Raw genomic sequence first — 18,889 nt, 5'->3', positions numbered from 1 at the left:
CACCTCCTGGCAATCACCATTCTACTTTCTATCTCCACGAGTTTGACTATTCTAGGTACCTTATGTAGGTGAATCATATAGTTGCTTTTTTGTGAGTGGCTTATTTCATATGGCATAATATCCTCAAGGTTCATCCATGTTGTAGCATGTATCAAAATTTCCTACATTTTTAAGGCTGAATAATATTCCATTGCATCTCTATACAATGGAGATACCACATTTTGTTTATCCATTCATCTGTTGATGGACACTTGGGTTTCTTCCACCTTTTGGCTATCGTAAATAATGCTACTCTGAAAATGGGTGTGCAAATACTTTTTGAGACCCTGATTTCAATTTTTTATGACTTTATTGAAATAGAAATTATATGCTATGATACAATTCACCTATTTAAAGTGTACAATCTAATGGTTTTTTTGTAAGTTCACAGAGTTAGAGCATTAAATGTCAGTTTGTGGGAGAGATGCGGTAGGTTGTTAAGAAGCTCAGAATCTGAGGATATACATATAGTTTTAAAGCACCAGAATGAAGGTCAAGGGCAACAGCCATTTGGGTGCAGCAGACATGAGAAGAGCCAGGAATTCCCTTCCACTTCCTCATGGTAATTTTTCAGACACTCCTCATTGATAAGAAATCTGAACTCTGTATATTCGAGGAAGACTGGAGTGCCTGTGTATATTCGATTATCCTGGGTAAGTAAATTTAAGACTATCCAAACTCTGTGGCTCAGCAATACCCCCTTGAGATTAGAAAGTAAAATTGAAACTTGAAATGTGATGCAGAACTTGAGGATTTCCTTGTCTGAGGAAATGCGCACGTGTAGTCAGAACGCCGCAGAAGCAGAGTGAATAAGAAAGAATTTCACGATTATTGAGTGACCAGTATTTATCTGACAGGAAAGAGTTACGCTGTGGCCCAAAGTGGCCACCAATCCCCCATGTCCCCACGTTCCCTGCGTAAACACTGCGTTGTTTATTGCATTGTTAGTGCTCTCTCTTTGCCTTTTGCTCAATCATCTCAAAGTCCTGTTTTTCCCTCACTATCTAATCAGGTTGCTCATTACTTATGTCATTTATGACCCCAGCATAACAGGTCTTTCACTGTTCCTTATCTCTTTGGCAAAGCTTGTTGGCTCTTAGATGAGAAGGCCTTGTCCACTAGTGGGACAGGTCCCAGATGAGGAGGCACATGGCGTCTGGGTGGTGGGTCCAGTTCTGCTCTTGACTGGCCCTAAAACTGGATGAAGTCACTTCTGCCATCCTCCTTCTCTAATGTGTAAAGTGGGCCCAGTAATACCACTCCTGCCTAACTTGACTGCATTGTTGCATTGATCTAATGATATCATCTACATGAGTGCTTTGAAAACTTATTATAAAGCCCTAGATAATTGTAAAGAGTTATAAACCATGTTACTTCACAGGAGTGGACATTACACTGCTCCTGTGACATGTGTGCACACATACACACACAAGTCTGAGATTCAGAAAACAAGGTTCTGGCCCTAGCTCTGCCCTTAATAGCTACATGGCATTGCCCATGGGAGGGCATCACCATTTGTTGAGCACCTATTCCTTACAGGGACTTTTCTGGGCACTTCACATAGAATATGTCATTTAATCCCCACTATATCAGTAGGGTAGGCATTATTTTGGAGAGGAGGGAGATGATCTGTTATCTTGCCTCAGGTCCTACTGTTACGTTAGTAAGCAGCAGGGCAGGGACTGAAACACAAGTCTATGACTCTAAAACCACCTGGGGCCTTGAACTCTTCATCTGTACAGCAAAGAAGAGTCTTTTCTTCCAAAATTGCACATTTTTGAGATATATGGTTGTCCTAGAAAAAAAGGAAATGATTTTAAGCAATGATATAATAAACTTGGATTAGAACATAAGATGTTTTCTTTTAGGAAGAGCTGTTGGTGTGGATGATTTAGTGACTCTTACCTAGAGGTCTCCACAATGCTGGCATGTATGAAAGAAACAGGTGGTTCTAACCCCTTGCCTCTTTTTTTCCTATTCTTTGGGTTTGCTTCATCCCACCTCGGCACCCTTTAGGAATGAAGGATGCCAGTCTGACCAGATCCAGAAGAACACTGCTGGAAGGCTGATAAATGGCCCCGACTGGGGAGAGTGAGCGCTAGCAGCACATGCAGAGGGTGGGCCAGTCCACTGCCTAGTGGCCCCCTTAGTGCCACCTTCTCTCCCACAAAATGACGAGTAGAGCCACTAAGCCTGGGACAGTTAATCCAGTTACCTATAAAGTCAACTCTCTGCCCTTCTGAAGGTCCAACTACATATTTTCTTGGCAAGTCAATATAATTAAGTCATTAAGAATTTGGACTTTGAAGTCAGATGGAACTTGTTTCAAATTCCAGCTCAGAGCTGTCTGTCTGTATTACTTTGGGCCAATTCTCTAAACTTTTTGAGCCTCAGTTTCCTCTGTGGCAAAAGGATAATAATAAACCTTACCTGACAATGTTGTTGGAGGATTGGGTTGAATAATGAATTAAAGGACTAAGCATAAAGCCTGGCAAAAGACAAGCACTGCTGGTGTCATTGTCATTATTCCTTTCTCCTCTCCAAGTTCTCCAAATCCCCCTCTCCCTCTTGATCACTGAAGAGAAGTCATTCTAAAAGTTTTGCTCCAACCTCATTATCTCTTGTGTCCTTCATTTGGAATCCTCCCATCCCACTCCCACCCTCAAAATATTTATCTATTTATTATGCAGAAACTTGAGCTGGACCCTGAGTCCATTTCAAAAGTTGCATACCCACACCCAAGAAGAGCTTCTCCCCCTTAAAGATTAGTGGAGAGCTGTAAATAAGTAAATACTTTCTCCCCTTTTACATGAAACAAAGGAGAGTAAAACTTATACACAGAAAGCAATAGAGAGAGATAGAAGCAGGTTGGAGAAGAATGGAGGAAATGGCAATATTATCTGTGGAAAGTATAAAGGAGAATGAAGGAGGAGCAATGAATAAAAGACATGAGGGTTTGCACCCACTCTTGCAGAGTCAGAAGCAGATTGAGCAGCAGGAAGGTCCAACCAGGCGAGCAGACAAGCTGACCTCATTAGCACCCCTCCACACACCATGCAAGGTGTGAGCTGGCCTGCACCAGACCATGCCTGTCCTCTGTGGCACAGCTGACTCCTAGGTATGCTGGGGCTGCCATTGGGTTGACAGATGGAGGTGTAAATAAGAGGCTGGAACGAGTTATCTCTGTGGCAGGGAGCCCAGGGGAGGTTTGCTTCCAATCACTGGCACCTCAGCAGGAGGCTGCATGCAGAATGATCATGACCGGACAGCAGATGCCCCAGCTGCCCTGGAGAGGGAAAAAAGGATTCACTCTCTTTTAATCTGTTTCCTACCCCAGTCCCAGGGCAGGCCTGTCCCCTTCACCACTCCTTTTGGTGGCTCTTCTTTGGGCCATTTGCCAAGTGAGAACAGAGATGCTCCGATCCCAGGGAGGAATGTAAAAGCTATTACTTTAAAAAGTGGGAGGAATAAAAAGGTAGTCATTTATTAAAAAAAAATTATATTTTATACCAACTGACCCAGCAATTCCACTTCTAGAAATCTACCCAAAAGAAATGAAAACATACATCCACACAAAAATATAGCAGCATTATTTGTAATAGCCAAAAAGTGGAAACAAACTAAATGACCATCAACTGACAGAAGGATAAATAAAATGTGATATATCCATACAGTGGAACATTATCCAACCATAAAAGAAATGAATTACTAATTTATATACTACAACATGAATGAACCTTGGAAACATTAAGCTAAATGAAAAAAGCTGGACACAAAAGATCACATACTGTACGATTCTGTTGACATGAAATATTCAAAATAGACAAACCAATAGAGACAAAAAGTGTATTAGTGGTTGCCTAGGTCAGGTGGGGGAGAGGGAATGGGGAGTGACTGCTAATGCACATGGGATTTCTTTTGGGGGTGACAAAAATGTTCTAAAATTAAACTGTGGAGCTGCTTGCCCAGCTTTGTAAATCTACTGAACACCATTGAATCGTATACTTTAAATGGGTAAATTTTATGACATGGAAATTACATCTCATAAAGCTGTTAAATAAATAAGTCAATATATATATATATATATTCTGGAATGTCATGGTCAGAGAAAACAAATGGCTACCTCTTGCGAGAGCTCTTGCTCACAGTGAGAGCAGATGAATTTGTTCTTCCAGCCCTTTTTCCAGTGCCCTCTTCCCTCCTCCAACCCCTAAAAGCACAATCTCTGAGATCTTCTTCCTCAAGATGCACACACTCTCATGAGCATCTTGGACCTATGAGAGAAGCTGCCTAGAGTGGTTCTGCAAAAGCGGAAGTCCCTTTCCACTTAGGTCTCATAGGGAAGAGAAGGCAAGACCACACATAAGTATGTGTAACTCATATCTCATCTTGGCTCAAGAAGAACCCTTTTAGACCCAGATAAGATTGGCCAAATCCTCCATTCTATAACCTCCATAAAGTCCAATGCCTTCCCCCACTTTGGTAGAAATCCCAAGGGGAGTCATGTTATTAAGGTCACTTTGGCTCAGAGGTTCTCATTTCACTGAATCAGCCCCAGTGCACCAGCCCTGTCCATGGCATGATGGGAAACTTGATTTGATTTCCATAAAAACCAAAAACAAACAAAAAAACAATTTTACTTGCAAAAAGCCTTTGTGTAGACATAACTAAAGGTTTACAAAGAGAAAGGGGAATTGCATGTTGTCAATAGAACAATTTAAAATTGAACATTAGTCATCCCTTTTCCTAAAAGTCCTTTGAAACACCCCTCCATGGGTAGGATGCTGTGAATGGGGTGTTCCATTCACTGCTGCAAACTCTACTTCTCTTCCTTCCCCTCTCATCTCTCCTCCTCACCTCTTTGCTCACAGATTTCACTTAGAGAGCTGAATTGCTTTATTTCTACTAGGTAAAATCCCCAACTCACCTCTAAACCTTGTATCTTCAAACAAATCAACTTACTTGGCTATGAGACAGGGCCGTCTACTGTGCTAGCAACAAGCCACTCATGGAAACCTTGAGACTTCCTGTAACATGTTCCACCTTCCTTAAATGCACTTTTGGCATTACATCACAATTTTAGTTTATCTTTTAGGTATATTCCAAGGTTGTGCAGTAAGGGTCACAAGAGAGGCAAGTGGGAGCACTGTAAGTGAACTCAGAGGAAAGGTAGTTTCTTTCTCTATGAGACTACAAGGAAGAATCAAAACTAGGAAGCAACAGTTGGGTGTGCACAGTGTTATAAGACCTGCAGGTGTGTGTGTTTGTGCACGTGAAATGAAGGATGGAGGTGGATGCTGAGCTGTGGTGAGGAGCAGTCCTTCTCTGCCTCTGTTTTCTCCCCTCCCCCTTTGTCCTGTGGACGTAGGGGTGGAAGAGAACAGAAAACACTAAAGAAGAACTAACAAAGGACAAGCATTGCTTTATACCCAGATGATGTAATTTCATTTTCTTGAGTTAGACATGACCAGAACAGACACTGGCCCTGTTAGCTAATCATTGCCAGGAAGAAAGGCAAGGGTAGACACAGACAATTCTGAACCTTAAGTTATTATTTTATAGACATCCACCTCCTTTAAAGTGGGTTGTAAAAATCAAAGTCCACACAAGAAGTGACCTTCTTATACATTTGCTTGCTAAAACCAGGAAGAGCATTGTTCAAAATTAGGCATATATCAATATTTTTATCTTGGCCAAGTAGGAAGTCTAGTCAAGACTTGGTTATTAACATAAAGACTGTGTCTGAGGTTTTAGGCACTCATTGAAAGTGAAGTAAAACAACATTTGAAATAGAGTGAAGCAATGTTTGTATTGGCTTCCACAGGTGGTTTTCTGCTGCGTAGAAGCTGAACAGTCTGATTCCTTAACCTTCACCAGACCAGTGCCAGGGGGCCAGAAGAGTCTGAGCTTCACATTTAAGAAAGTCTTTAAATCCAGTTTAGATGTTATCACCCACAGTTATTGCAGTTATTGCTTCATGTGTGTATTCATGGCTTTACTTTCCTAAATATATACAAATTATACCACAGTTTTAATAACTCTGATTTTGCCACTTCTTCACTTTTAATATATTTACAGGAAATTTAAAATTATGGAAGTAGCCTACATGTCCTTTGGCCTCTGAGAGGTCCTGTCTCACATCTGATTTTATATATATATATGAATCTCTCTCTCTCTTTCTCTCTCTCTCTCTATATATATATCTTTATTCCACAACAAAGGATTATAAACTTGGGCTCAACTCCCCTAATTACTTATTAAAAGACCACCTGAAAGAAATATCAGGGAAGGATTACTGGAAGAATATGCAATTCATCTAGTTTGGCTGATCTAAGAGGTATAGAAAATGGGCAGATTATATATTCGTGCCTATACCTTTCTTGCTGGAATCATTTTGGGTGAATAGCACTTGGATGCTTTTGGTGTGATAACATCTGATTTATCTGAAGGTCATCATCAAAAACAGGTCTATGCAACTTATTCTTGGGCCATTGTCCAACAATCTCATCACAGACTATGCTCATTAAGTGCTCAGAGAGAAATCCCTGATTGGAGAGCTAATAATAGTTGTAAATTCTTCTAAGCATTCGGTTTCATTTTATCTCACAACGTTGTGAAATTGCTTAACTGGCTTTTCATTCCTCATTGCCTGCTAGTTTATTCATAAATACATTTTTGATCTACCCGTAGCAAGTGGTGGGCTAATAGTTAGTTAATGTAATTAGTTTGGCTAGTTCTTTTAAGGTTTGGGGGTTTTGTTTCTGGTGTTTCAGTGTATGTATGTTTTTCATTTTTCTTTTTAACATTTTACTCACTAATCCAGACGTATTCTAATTTTGTGAATGTTTTGAGGCAGAAATTGAAATGTCTTTTCTCCCAAATAGTAAATTGTAAGCATCATGAATGTTCTTAAATACATCTTCTCCTTATGAATGCTCTTCTCGCATGCTCTTAAATGCAAATAACAGAATCTATTCTAACTAGCTTAAGCAAAAGGGATTTATTAAACGAGATTCAGTAACTCACAGATCTCTGGGAGGGTCAGTGAACTAGGCTTGTAGACTATGCAACCAGGAATAAGGCATTCAGAAAAAATACCTGACCACATCATAGAATGGTTCGAGCAAAATAAATAAATAAATAAAAATGATAATAAATAAATTTGTTAAACTGACTCAGTGGGATGCCTGCAACTCTCACATGGCTGCTCCAAAGGGGCAAAAGCTTTTGATAGCACACTTGCCAGAAGACCGGTCTCCCTGAACATGTCCTCTCACATGGCTCCCGTCCACATCAGACGTCATGAATGGGTGGATGGAAGAGGGCATCGTGCCTAAATCATGCAGATTTATGGATTCCCTTTCGAAGGCAGGACTTAAAATGTGGGAAACTACCAAACTGTTAAAAGGGTATTTAAAAGATATTGGATAGCCATAGTGACAGTGTTCTCCTACATTAATATGTCATAGTACTGTTTCTAAAACTACTCAGAATTCTTTTGAAACGCCACCCATAATACACTTGAGTAATACATAAATATATATGCACATGCAGCACACACACATACACAGATACAGATGTCTTATGCTTTCCGTTTTTACATCCAGGCATTTTTGTTTATCCTCGTACTAAGTGTCCACATTGTTTTGTCAAAATTAATTGTAGTTTCATGATGCATTTAGACAGCTGAAAGAATGTATCCCACACAATATTCTTCAAAGATTTCTTGTCTTTTCTTACCTTTTAATTTTCCAAACCAACTTCAGAATGGGTTCATGAAGTTCCCAATTTGGCATGAAATTATACACAACTTATTATAAAAATTAAGAAATAGTTGATATGTTAGAGAAATTTACCATTAGTAAAAATAATATGCTTCTCTATTCACATCTTAATTTTTCTATTTCACCAAATTTTTGTACTTCTTTTGACAATTGGCCCTGTGCATTTCTCAAGTTTATTCTAGGAACATTTGTTGTTGTTGATGTTACGTTAAATTTGGACGTTTTTCCATTATATTTTAACTTATTAATGCTGTTAGAAAGTCTATTTATTTTAGAAAAACTATCTCTTTAGTAATTCACCTCCTTTTTGAAATTCATAACTAGTTATAATAGTTTTTCTAGTTGATTTTCTTCTACCCTAAAAATGATAATCTAAAAGAAAGTACCATATATCATATAAAGAAAAAATTTATAGTCCTTTTAATAGCCTCTTACTTATACTTTAGTTAGAACTTACAGAAAAAGGCTAAAATTTTGTGAGAGTGGGCCTCCTTGCTTATTTCTAATTTATTATTTTTCATGGTAATGCTGCTCATGTTTTATTGTTAAGCACAGTGTATTACTTTTTTGTTTGAGGTATCTTTCTTTTAGACAATTATCTATATTAATTCATGATTTAAAAAAAAAAGAAAAAAAAGCAGATGTTGAAGCAGGTGCTTCGGCGGGTGAGAGGCAGCAGCGCCTGGCGCCTGCGGGAGGTGCGGGCAGGGACTGGTTTGAAGCAGGGACACTCAGGGCCAGGTGGGGCATGCGGCGCTGAGGTGGGGTGTCTGTCCTGGCAGGGCGCGGGGTGCAGGGATAGGGTGGGACCCTGTCCAGACCAGGTCTTGCTCTTGTGAAGGAAGGGTAGTCACTGTGCCAGGCAGAGTCAGGGACGCGCGGCTGCAAAGGAACAACGAAGCACGCAGAGCTGAGACGGTCCATAGGTAGCGGGCTGACCCTTGGCGAGTCCCCAGGCCCGCGCTAAGCCCGCCACGAGGCGGCGCGCGGGGACCTGGTGGCCGAGGAGACGGCGGCGTCCGCCGAGTTGGGTTCCCCAGGCGGCGGAGCCAACGCTTGAAGCGCAACAGTGAGCAGAGCTGCGATCAAATCAGTGCGACCTTCCAAAAGCGAGCGCTGTTTTCCTGTGCAAATCTCAGATGGATCTTGGAGAAAAGAAGAAGAGCAGTATATAAACCATATGTCTCCAGGCAGCTTACTTAAAAAGTGTAGTTTATGAGCAGCCATAATTCTAGATGACAGCACAATCAGCTGAACCAATCTTCAAGTACAGTAAAATGTGTGACCTTAGCAGCAATATATTACCAGGCAAAGGACAAGTGTTTGTGTGTGTAAATATCTCCAACAACAAACAGAAACTATGTCTTTATAAAGATAATTTTCAACAGCATCAAGCAACAACAAACACTTAGAAACTTAGCAAATAGGTAAGATCTCAATGGACAAAATTTTAAAATCATTTACATTTAAATTTTAAAACTGAAGTATAATTAAAATTGTAGTTTCTTAGTTACTCATCTCATTTCAAGTGCTTAATAGCCACGTGTGGCTAGTGGTGACAGTATTGGGCAGTGCAGCCTTAGAGCCTTGTGTAATAGCTACAGGAAACTAAGAAAATTCTTTTAGTTTGTGGCATATAAGTGTGATATGGTGATCAATAAGACTTCAAGCCTAAAAATAGACTTCTGTGAGGGAAGTGGAAAGGAATAATATGAATGTTCTAGACTTTTATGTGTATTTTTCTTGAATAGATGATAGTGGGTATTTAATCATTATCATATTTAAGATTCCATTATGTGCAATTAAAAGGCTGACCAATATTAAATATTAAAGTATGCTGGATATTACATCCTTTGGAATTATTTACATCTATGATGAAACATTATAGAAGTTAATGTAAAGTGCAAATGTGTACGCAGTTTCTCAAAATTATTTTTGGAGACATGGTGGCACAGCCTGAAGACTGATTTTTTTTTTTTTTTTTGGAGGTGAGGTCTCCCTGTGTTGCTCAGGCTGGAGTGCAGTGGCCATTCACAGGCCCCATCATCGCACACTACAGCCCCTAATTCCTGGGCTCAAGTGATCCTCCTGCCTCAACCTCCCAAGCGGCTGGGAGTATACCACCATGCCTGGTTTGAAGACTGCTATCTGAAGGGTGCTTAAGAGTTTTTCTTCAGTGGATATATATTAAACTTTTTCATCTTAAAAAAATGAATTTCAAGTATTATCAAAATCTTTTCGGCCATTTAAAACATAATCTCTTTCTGCTTTTTACTATTGATATGAGGCTTAAGGTTTTTTTGTTTTGTCTTGTTTTTGAGACAGGGTCTTGCTCTTCCACCCAGGTTGGAGTGCAGTGGCCAGATTATATTAATAGCTCACTATAACCTAGAACTCCTAGACTCAAGCAATCCTCCCACCTCGGCCTCCAGGGTAGCTAGGACTACAGGCATATGCTACCAGGACCAGCCATTTTTTTTTTTTTTTTTTTGGTAGAGACAGGATCTTGCTATGTTGTCTAGGTTGGTCTTGGACTACTGGCCTCAAACTGAGACAGGGACCTGGCAGGCACTGCTTTGGGCACTACTTTGGGCACTTCTTTGAGCATTGCTTTAGGCACTGTTTTGGGCATTGCTACGGGCACTGCTTACTTATTTAGGCATTGTTTAACTGAGTTAGGAAGTCTCAAAACAAAGTTTTGAACTACCCTGATCAAAACAGGATGGAGGTAGGACAAGTACCAACCAGTCAGAACCAAGATGGTGGAGAAATTGACCACTTCTTGACCTTACATCTTCATTATACACTTCATTACCCTAAAAGTTTCTAAGGACACCTCCCAGTCCCATCATGCACCTGATGACATGACACTTCCTGTTTGACCATATGTAGTCAAAAGGAAGGCGTCCTCCTAATTCCAGAAAAACACTGCCCCTTCCCAAGAAACATGAATATTTCTCCCCTTGTTTAGCCTATAATTAAGCTATTGCTTAAATAGAGGGGCAAAAGGAACCATGGAGCCAGTTCTCTTTTGGAGGGAGAACTATCCTCTACTGTCTGTGGAGCAGACTTTCTATACTTTTTGAATAAATCTCACTTTCACTTTATGCTGTCTGCTGGCTCCTGAATTCTTTCTAGTGTGAAGCCAAGAACCCACTTGGACTTCAAGTGGCTTCCAGTATTGGGAGTCACTTTCCTGTGTCAAAACGATCCTCCCACCTCAGCCTCCCAAAGTGCTGGGATTACAGGCATGAACCACCATGTCTGGCAATATGAAGATTTTTATATCATTAATTTTTTTTGTATCTTTTCTATCCCTGGAATTTTACTTGATTATAAACCAAGATCACATGGAGTTCAGCCCTGCCTTGAACACATTCAAGGCCACATAACAAAAAGTAACCAAAAAATAATTTAAAGATTTAGTTATGTTTCTCAAAGGACATTAACAAAGTTCAGACTCACAACTACAGCAATACTTCTTTAAGTCCTCTTCTGGTTTTTCTTTACCCCATAAGAACTCCAGAGTCTTAATGTCTCACACTCTCTCGCCCCACTGTCCTCCAAATCTCTCCCAGACTACTCTTTAGAACACGCTTTTTGGTCCTTTTTCCCTTGTGCCACACCATATCTCTTCCCTATAGGATATAGAAGTCAAAACTTCTATTCCTGCTCACCTGTTGTACCAGGACTCCTGAAAATGGCTGCAGGATGTAGGGGATCTATGTTTTCCCTTGTCTATAATTCACTGCAGAGAGAAGTTCAGCATCTCTAAGAAATGTAGTTTTTTTCTCATTCTAGCTGCTTTTCTCAAAAAATCCTTAAGGAGAATTCTTTAAGAATAAACCCTTCTATCCTGTTCCTGGAGTGAAAGTTCCTTGGCTATGCTGTATTATCGTCTATGATATATATAAGATCATATATATATAACTGCATATATTCATATAATATAACATAGATGTGCTTTTTCAACTACCTGGGTGATGTCTTGGTTTATCTAAGACATCTGATCAAAAGAACAGGACTATAGGCTTCACAGGATAAATTTCTCATGGTCAAATTGTTTGGACTATAGTCCTGCAGCACCAGAAACTGGATTTCGTTTATAGACTAAGAACAGATACGTCTCTCAGAGTGAGACATCTTAACCAGGATCATAAGATAAACATGATCATTTACAATGACATATAATAGTGACATGAGCTGTGCATGTATGTGTGTGTGCATATATATGTATATATAATATTGTATGTATAGTTTTGCATCCTGCTTTCCTCATGTTTCATTACATCTTGAGCATTTTACTATGACCGTCTTTGAGAACATGATTTTAATGGGTCTTTAATATTCTAGAATATAGATGTGCCTTTGTTTATTTAATCAATTTTTATTATTGGAAATCTAGTTATTTCTAATTTTTTGGTGTAATTATAAATAAAGATGCAGTGAATAACCCTACACTTAAAAACTTTTTATACATTTCTACTTATTTCATTAAGAATAATTCCCAGAAATAGGGAAATATTAGGTCACATTGAATGAATACAGTGGCCAACTTCAAATTGTTCCCCAATATCCATTTCCCCCTTCTCCTAATGTATGGTAATAGAGTTTTAGCTGGACATATTGCTGCTTAACTAGTGATATTTTGCAGCCAGCCTTGAAGCTTGATGTGGCTGAGTGACTGAGTCCTTGCTAGTGGGATGCAAGTGTAATGATGTGGGCCCATAAAGAATTATTTCTGTTTGTTTTCTTTTTCCAGCTCTCTGATAGCAGGAAGATAGCAAAACTGAAGCAGACACATTTCTTCACTGGAAGTGGAAATCACATGTTGAAGATAGCAGCAGGGCCAGCTACATAATTTGTGGGTCCCTGTACAAAATAGAAATATGGGGCCTCTTGTTCAAATAGGAGGGGAAAGGTAGCATTGAAGGTAATAAAATATAACATTTCTCTTTCCTCCATGTTCTTTTGATTTCTCATAGTATTTTTATCACTATTTAATGTTATTCTAAATAAACAAAACTTAAAATTTAAATCATTAGTTTGAATTATCATCTTTGTACTGTGTCGTGCCAGTTTTAAATGCAAATAGAAGAGCATTTAACTCGTGTGTGGAATAACAGAAATTACCTACTTTGTATTTTGTAGTTCATGCATGCATATGTATTTCTTTCTTACCAAAAAAGTAGAAATTCTGCACAAAATAGACTCAATGTTTATTTCACTCCTTGATACACACACATTCTATCAACACCCTCTACCTTCCACCAACTGATGAGGAAGGAAGGATTAAGAGGAAGTATAGGTTGCCTATCTTTCCCTTTTTTCCTATGTTATCATTTTCAAGATAAGTGCCTGGCTGATAAAGGGCAGTGATACAAGTAAGAAAGGTTGTGATGGGGTTCCTTGTTTGTTCATGTTTCTTATGATGCCATTGCTTTCTCTCTGGAATACGTGCAAGTTCTGGTTTAAATGGAAAGCTTGGCCTTTTGGGACTGTCATTCCCCCCCGCCCCCAGCTCCTTATTTAGCCACAGACATAACATATCTAACTTGTACTCACTTCAAGTCTCCCTCAACTCCCACACATCGTGAGTCTGCTGGGATTCGTGCTCATAGAGCATTGTCATCACTACATTCAAACATGGTGTCAAGAAATGACAGATACACATACTGTGTACTCCTCTGCTTATGTGCGTATTTCATTGTCCAATTGGATTTTACTTACAAAACACAAATTCAAAGATAAAATTATTAAGAATTTCAAGATGGCAACAGCAGAGCATTAAACCAAGCATTGGGCTCTTCTGAGCGTGGGGCTCTGTGTGACTGCACAGGACAAACACCCATAAAGCCAGCCCTGGATGGCAGAGTCCTGGACTGCCTGCCTACTGGCTGTTACATGAGATTAAAATATATTTCTACCTAATTTAAGCTGTTGCATTTTGGGGTCTTTTTGATACACTTTGTATCCTGACTAATGAAAACACTTTTAGTTCACAAATTGCATAACCAGGAGAGCGTGTGTGCATGTCTAGCTGACACCCTATCAGCTGAGTATGAGTGTATGACGGCACACGGTTCCCTCTGCTCTCGCCATTGTCTCCATTTTCATTTCAACAGCTCCTCTAATTTAAAATGCCCCAAGGGAACTCATGTTCCCTTCCACATCAAACACAGACACAAAACCAACTAATATTTATTTAGCTTTTAATATGTACTAGGCATTTTGCAGACTTACTTCATTTGTTAGGTGTTATTACCATCATTGTCATCATCATCAGGCCATTTTACAGATGAAGAAATGGAAGCTTAGGGAGCTCATTTAACTTGCTCAAGGTCATACTGACCAGAGATATAATCCCAGTATTTATGGCTCCAAAGCCTATGTTCTTAATCACTTCTCTCAACCTTTCTGTGATGGCAAGAAAATTCCTAAAACAATAGTTGGTAAATCCGGAACTCTGGTGTCCTATTAGATCACTCTGTCCGTGTCATTCCTGACATTGCCAGCGCACACCCTGAAAGCTATTGTGTTTGCCCAGAGGAGTTTGCTGAGTTTGCTGAGGGAAATTCCCTAGTTTCCCTCCCTAGTGACCTCTTGTGGCTGATGGACTCCCTGCTGGGACCCTGCCTCTGGAATGCCCCTGGCTTGTTGCTTCTTGTACACATCCGTGGACTAGAGAAAAAAAAAAGGGCTTCAGGGAAATCAGAGTTAGGAAATGGGAGGTTAGCTGCTCTCACACACACTGACACGCTTGGAAGTCAGCATAGAAAAGGGTATCATTCCAATATGAGTTCAAAATAAGCCGAGAAAATGTGTAAGAGAGCTCAGTTTTCTGTTTCCCGGACTAACCTTTCATATCTTCATTTTTCTTCTTTCCTTCCTTCTTCTCTGCTTTTCTTAAACTTAGGTGAGGAGAGAATATTGTAGTGATGTGTAATTCAGATTAGAGAAATAGTGATGGTATAACAAGCCTGGCGGCATAATAGTGTATACAAGAGTGTTTACTGAAGTATTGATTTTAACAGAAAAATTTAGATATATATATAAAAAGGTCCATCACTAGGAGATTTTAAGTGATTGCATTATATTCATACAATGGAACAGTATAAATGCATTAACATGTATTTATGTGTATATACACTCACACACTGTGAGGAGAGGGGGCAGGTACAAAATGACTCGTATGGGATCCTGTTTTTGGAACATTGGGTGTACGTTTCCATGCAAAGAGAGGAGAAATTCACCAAAATATTAACAATGGTGGTTATCTCTGAGTAGTGGTATTGCAGATGTTAAAAAAATTCTTTACATTTTTCTGTGTTGTAGTGGTTTTCAATTTAGGCAGCACATTAAAGATCTATTAAAAATATGAATGCTCAGCCCACTCTAGAAAAATTAAGTCAGAACTGCTGGGGGTGAGGCTCAGGTTCCAGTAACTTAAAAAATTCCCCAGATAATTCCAATGTGCAATCAAGTTTGAGAACTAGTGTTAAATTGTTTGAATGTTTTACAGTCCATGATCATGTTTTAAAGCAGGAGGAGGGAGAGCCAGAAAAGTCACCTTAGTTTTGCCAATTTATGTGCAATGTGCATGTGTTATATTACTATATATTGGCTATTGCAGACAAACTAAGGCTAAAGCTGGCAAAAATGTGAAGGAACACGGTAAAGTGGCCTAATTGATCGTGGAATCTGAAGTCAGAAAAACCTGGCTTTGTTTCTTTGTTCTATTACTTCCTGGCTACGTGGCCTTGAGCAATTCACTTCACCTGTTTGAATTTCAATTTTCTCAGCTAGTCAAGGCAGGCACAGATATCTGTCCCCATAGAATTGTCCAAATTAAGTGACATATTGCATGTTCAAGGACTACCTATCTAAGTTGTTAGTTATAATAGGCAATGGAGGGAAATAATAGAAAGGAAAGTAGGAAAAATAACTGAGCATTGCAAAATAAAATACGGTCATTCCAGGAATGTTAGTGTTTTTTGTTTCTCATGGATACTTTCATTTCTCTAACAAGCTGTAACGAGCTGTAATAAACAGCATGATAGTATAGTGCTGTAAGGCAGATTCCGGTGCCTCTTCTAGGGAAGGGAACCACAGGCGCGTTAAACACACCTGGAGCGCAGAATGGGGACGTGCGGGCCACGTGCTCTGTCCTCTAGAGGGAGCTCAAGGCTTTCTCCTCGACCGTCCGAATGGCCCCGGCACTTCCAGCGAGAAGGGTGAAGTTAAGGTAAGTAGAACTGCGTTAGGATAAATGCTCGTGTGCCTCTTGGCCGTGGGTATCTCTTTTCAGGTGTTTTCTGTTGAATTTCTTCTCTCTTTGCCCCCATAAAGCTGGTGCTATAGGAAGACACTGGGTTATTTCTCCCACTTAAAAAAAATTACTTCCTCCACTTAGAAAACTAAGCCAAGAACCAGAGCGAAGGAAGACCCTTGGGCAGGAAGAGAACTTATCTAGGCTCAGGACATTCCGTCTAGCCCAGCTCACAAGGATAGATGACACCGTGGTTTGGGCTGGGGTGATTTTTTTCCCGTAACTTGTCACCTGTGCACATACTTTATGGGGTGGTGTTTATCAAGGTGTTGAAAGGTGGCAACACAGGGTTCAGAAATCTGGTGTTCAGACATCCTTATCAAACTCACTACAACCAACACATAGTTCTACATCTTTTTGTCATTAATGTTTCACGATTACGTGCTCTAGGTTTGAAGTTTCAAGGTCCTCTTGGATCTTGCAAAAACTTGATTTAGAGCTTTCTAAAATCTCTCTATTGCAGCAATTACATTTCACTGGAAGATATTTCTCCGATTCCTAGACTGATTCTCTTCTTTTTCATCTTTTTATCACCTATAAATGTTTTCATTTGCATCCTCTTAAGGAAGTAGGCCTAAGGTAGTTTCTGATTGTCTTGCATGTGAAATTAAGATGGAGTTGCTTAGAGTTTGTGTGATGTCCAAAGGAAGGACAGATAAACAATTTTTATTTTAATATAGTTTTCTTTTGCTAGTTTAAGCATCAAGCTGTCTAGGGATCGTGTGGAAAGAGCCAGGCCCAGAGGCAGTTGTGGTTCGGAAATTCATTTGTATTCCAAAGAGCTTAATTTTCTTGTTTGCAGTGTAATTAGAATGTAGTTGGGCCTATGCCTCTATTCTTTGCAAAGCAATGCTGACCTTGTTAGATACCAGTCAAGGTAGTGCCTGGATATTTTCGGGCCATATTACCCTCATCTGAGGCATGCTGGCAGTAAGTGGCACTGGAGGATCCTGCTTGGTATGACCTCCAGTATCAGGTAAACTGTCCCAGAGTGGTTGAGGGGATCCAGATATACCCCCAGACCATCCCTTGTTCTACCCTTATCTCCAACCCTAACCCCTGAGTAAATGGGTGGGTTCTGCTGGGGTCCAGCCCACTTCTTGGTTAGTTATTCCTTCTTGTGACTAGTTGCAATTTGTAAGACTGGACATTTTTTTCAAACTAGTCCCTTCTACACTGTATCTTGCGAAAATACCTCTAAGTCTGTAGCATGTGACTGACCCCTTTCCTTGATTTCTAGAAAAATTACAGTTTTCTTTGTACTTTTATATTCTGTGGTTGTGATAGGGGGAATCTGGGAGTTTGCAGTAGAGGAGATTAGATAAGAATGCTGATGTCAGCATGTGTCCAACAGATGTTTCTTCTGAACCTTGGCAGAAGGTTCAGAAACTTTCCACCTTTCCATCACACTTAGAATAAAATGCCAGCTCCTTATTGTGGCCTAAAAGAGCTTCTTTCTCCCACCTCATCTCTGACCACTTCCCTGTTCTCTTTGTCCTCCAGCCACACGGACCTTCTTAAACAGGCCAAGCTTGTGTCTACCCCAGGACCTCATACTACTTGCTATGCTTTCTGCCTGGATTCCTTATACTCCGAGCTTACCCATTGATACCATTCGTGTGCCTGATAAATGTCATTTCAGAGAAGCCTTTGTGATACCTTATCAGAAATAACTCACACACCTTCTACACCCTTAAACAGCTTTGCTTTTCTTTATAGCACTTCTCACAATCTGAAATCTAATTATTTTGCATTTGTGTACTTTTTAAACATTTGTTTTCCTTGCTAGAATGTAAGCTCTGTGAAGTCGACTCAATTATTTTGTTCCTTGCTCTATCCCCAGAGCCTAGAACAGTGCTAGGTAGGTGCTCAATAAATTTTTGTTGCATGAATAAATAAATGAATGAAAACCAGTTTACATTTGTAAGAGTTGAGCTAGATTCTGGTTAGAATCTCAGCACTGGGGAATCTACAGAGTCTGGGGAAAGAGAACCTAGTACTGAGTATGGAGTTTGGGTTTTTAGTGTACTGCTGCTTCTTTAAGCAGGTTGTGCCTGAGACTAGCCCTGGTGCTGAAACCACAACCTGGGCACTTTTAGATTATGAAGGCTGGGTCCACACACTCCTTTCCACACCCCCAGCACTGCTTGGTGTAATTAGTATTCTAACCCCTACTTTTGAATATTTGGGATTGGAATGCATCTTATAAGAAGTATATGTTAAATATATTTCTTTTGCTTTTTTTTTCTCCCTAAAAAGCCATTAAGAAAAGCTGAGGATATGGTGGTGTACCTTTTATAATTGAAGTCATCGTCAATTCAAAGAGACAGTAATTTACAAAATTCCTCATTTACAGAATCTTAGAAGGATAAAATGTTATAGCTAGTGGGCATTAAAGATCCAGTGGATGTTAAAGCCTTTTCCATCTTTTCCCTTTTGTTCTTAAACCTGGGCTTTTTTTGAAAGAAATCTTTAGAGAAACTGTTAACAAACCGGCAGATAAAAGCACAGTGGAGAGATAGGGAACTCAGCACACTCGCCCTGACTCTCTACTGACCTTCACTTTTAAGAGAGCTTTCAGAGAGTAATTTGAAACTTCATGAAAAGGTGCAGGCCAGTTCTTTCATCTTTGGCTGGTGAAAAAAAAACACATTATAGCAGTCTTTTATTAAATAAATGTATGAGATATAACTGATTTATAATACACTGCATACATGTAAAGTGTAAAATTTAATAA

This window comes from Lemur catta, chromosome 10 (genome assembly GCF_020740605.2).
Source record: "Lemur catta isolate mLemCat1 chromosome 10, mLemCat1.pri, whole genome shotgun sequence".
In the NCBI taxonomy this organism is placed as follows: Eukaryota; Metazoa; Chordata; class Mammalia; order Primates; family Lemuridae; genus Lemur; species Lemur catta.
Note: the sequence above shows the minus strand (reverse complement) of the source record.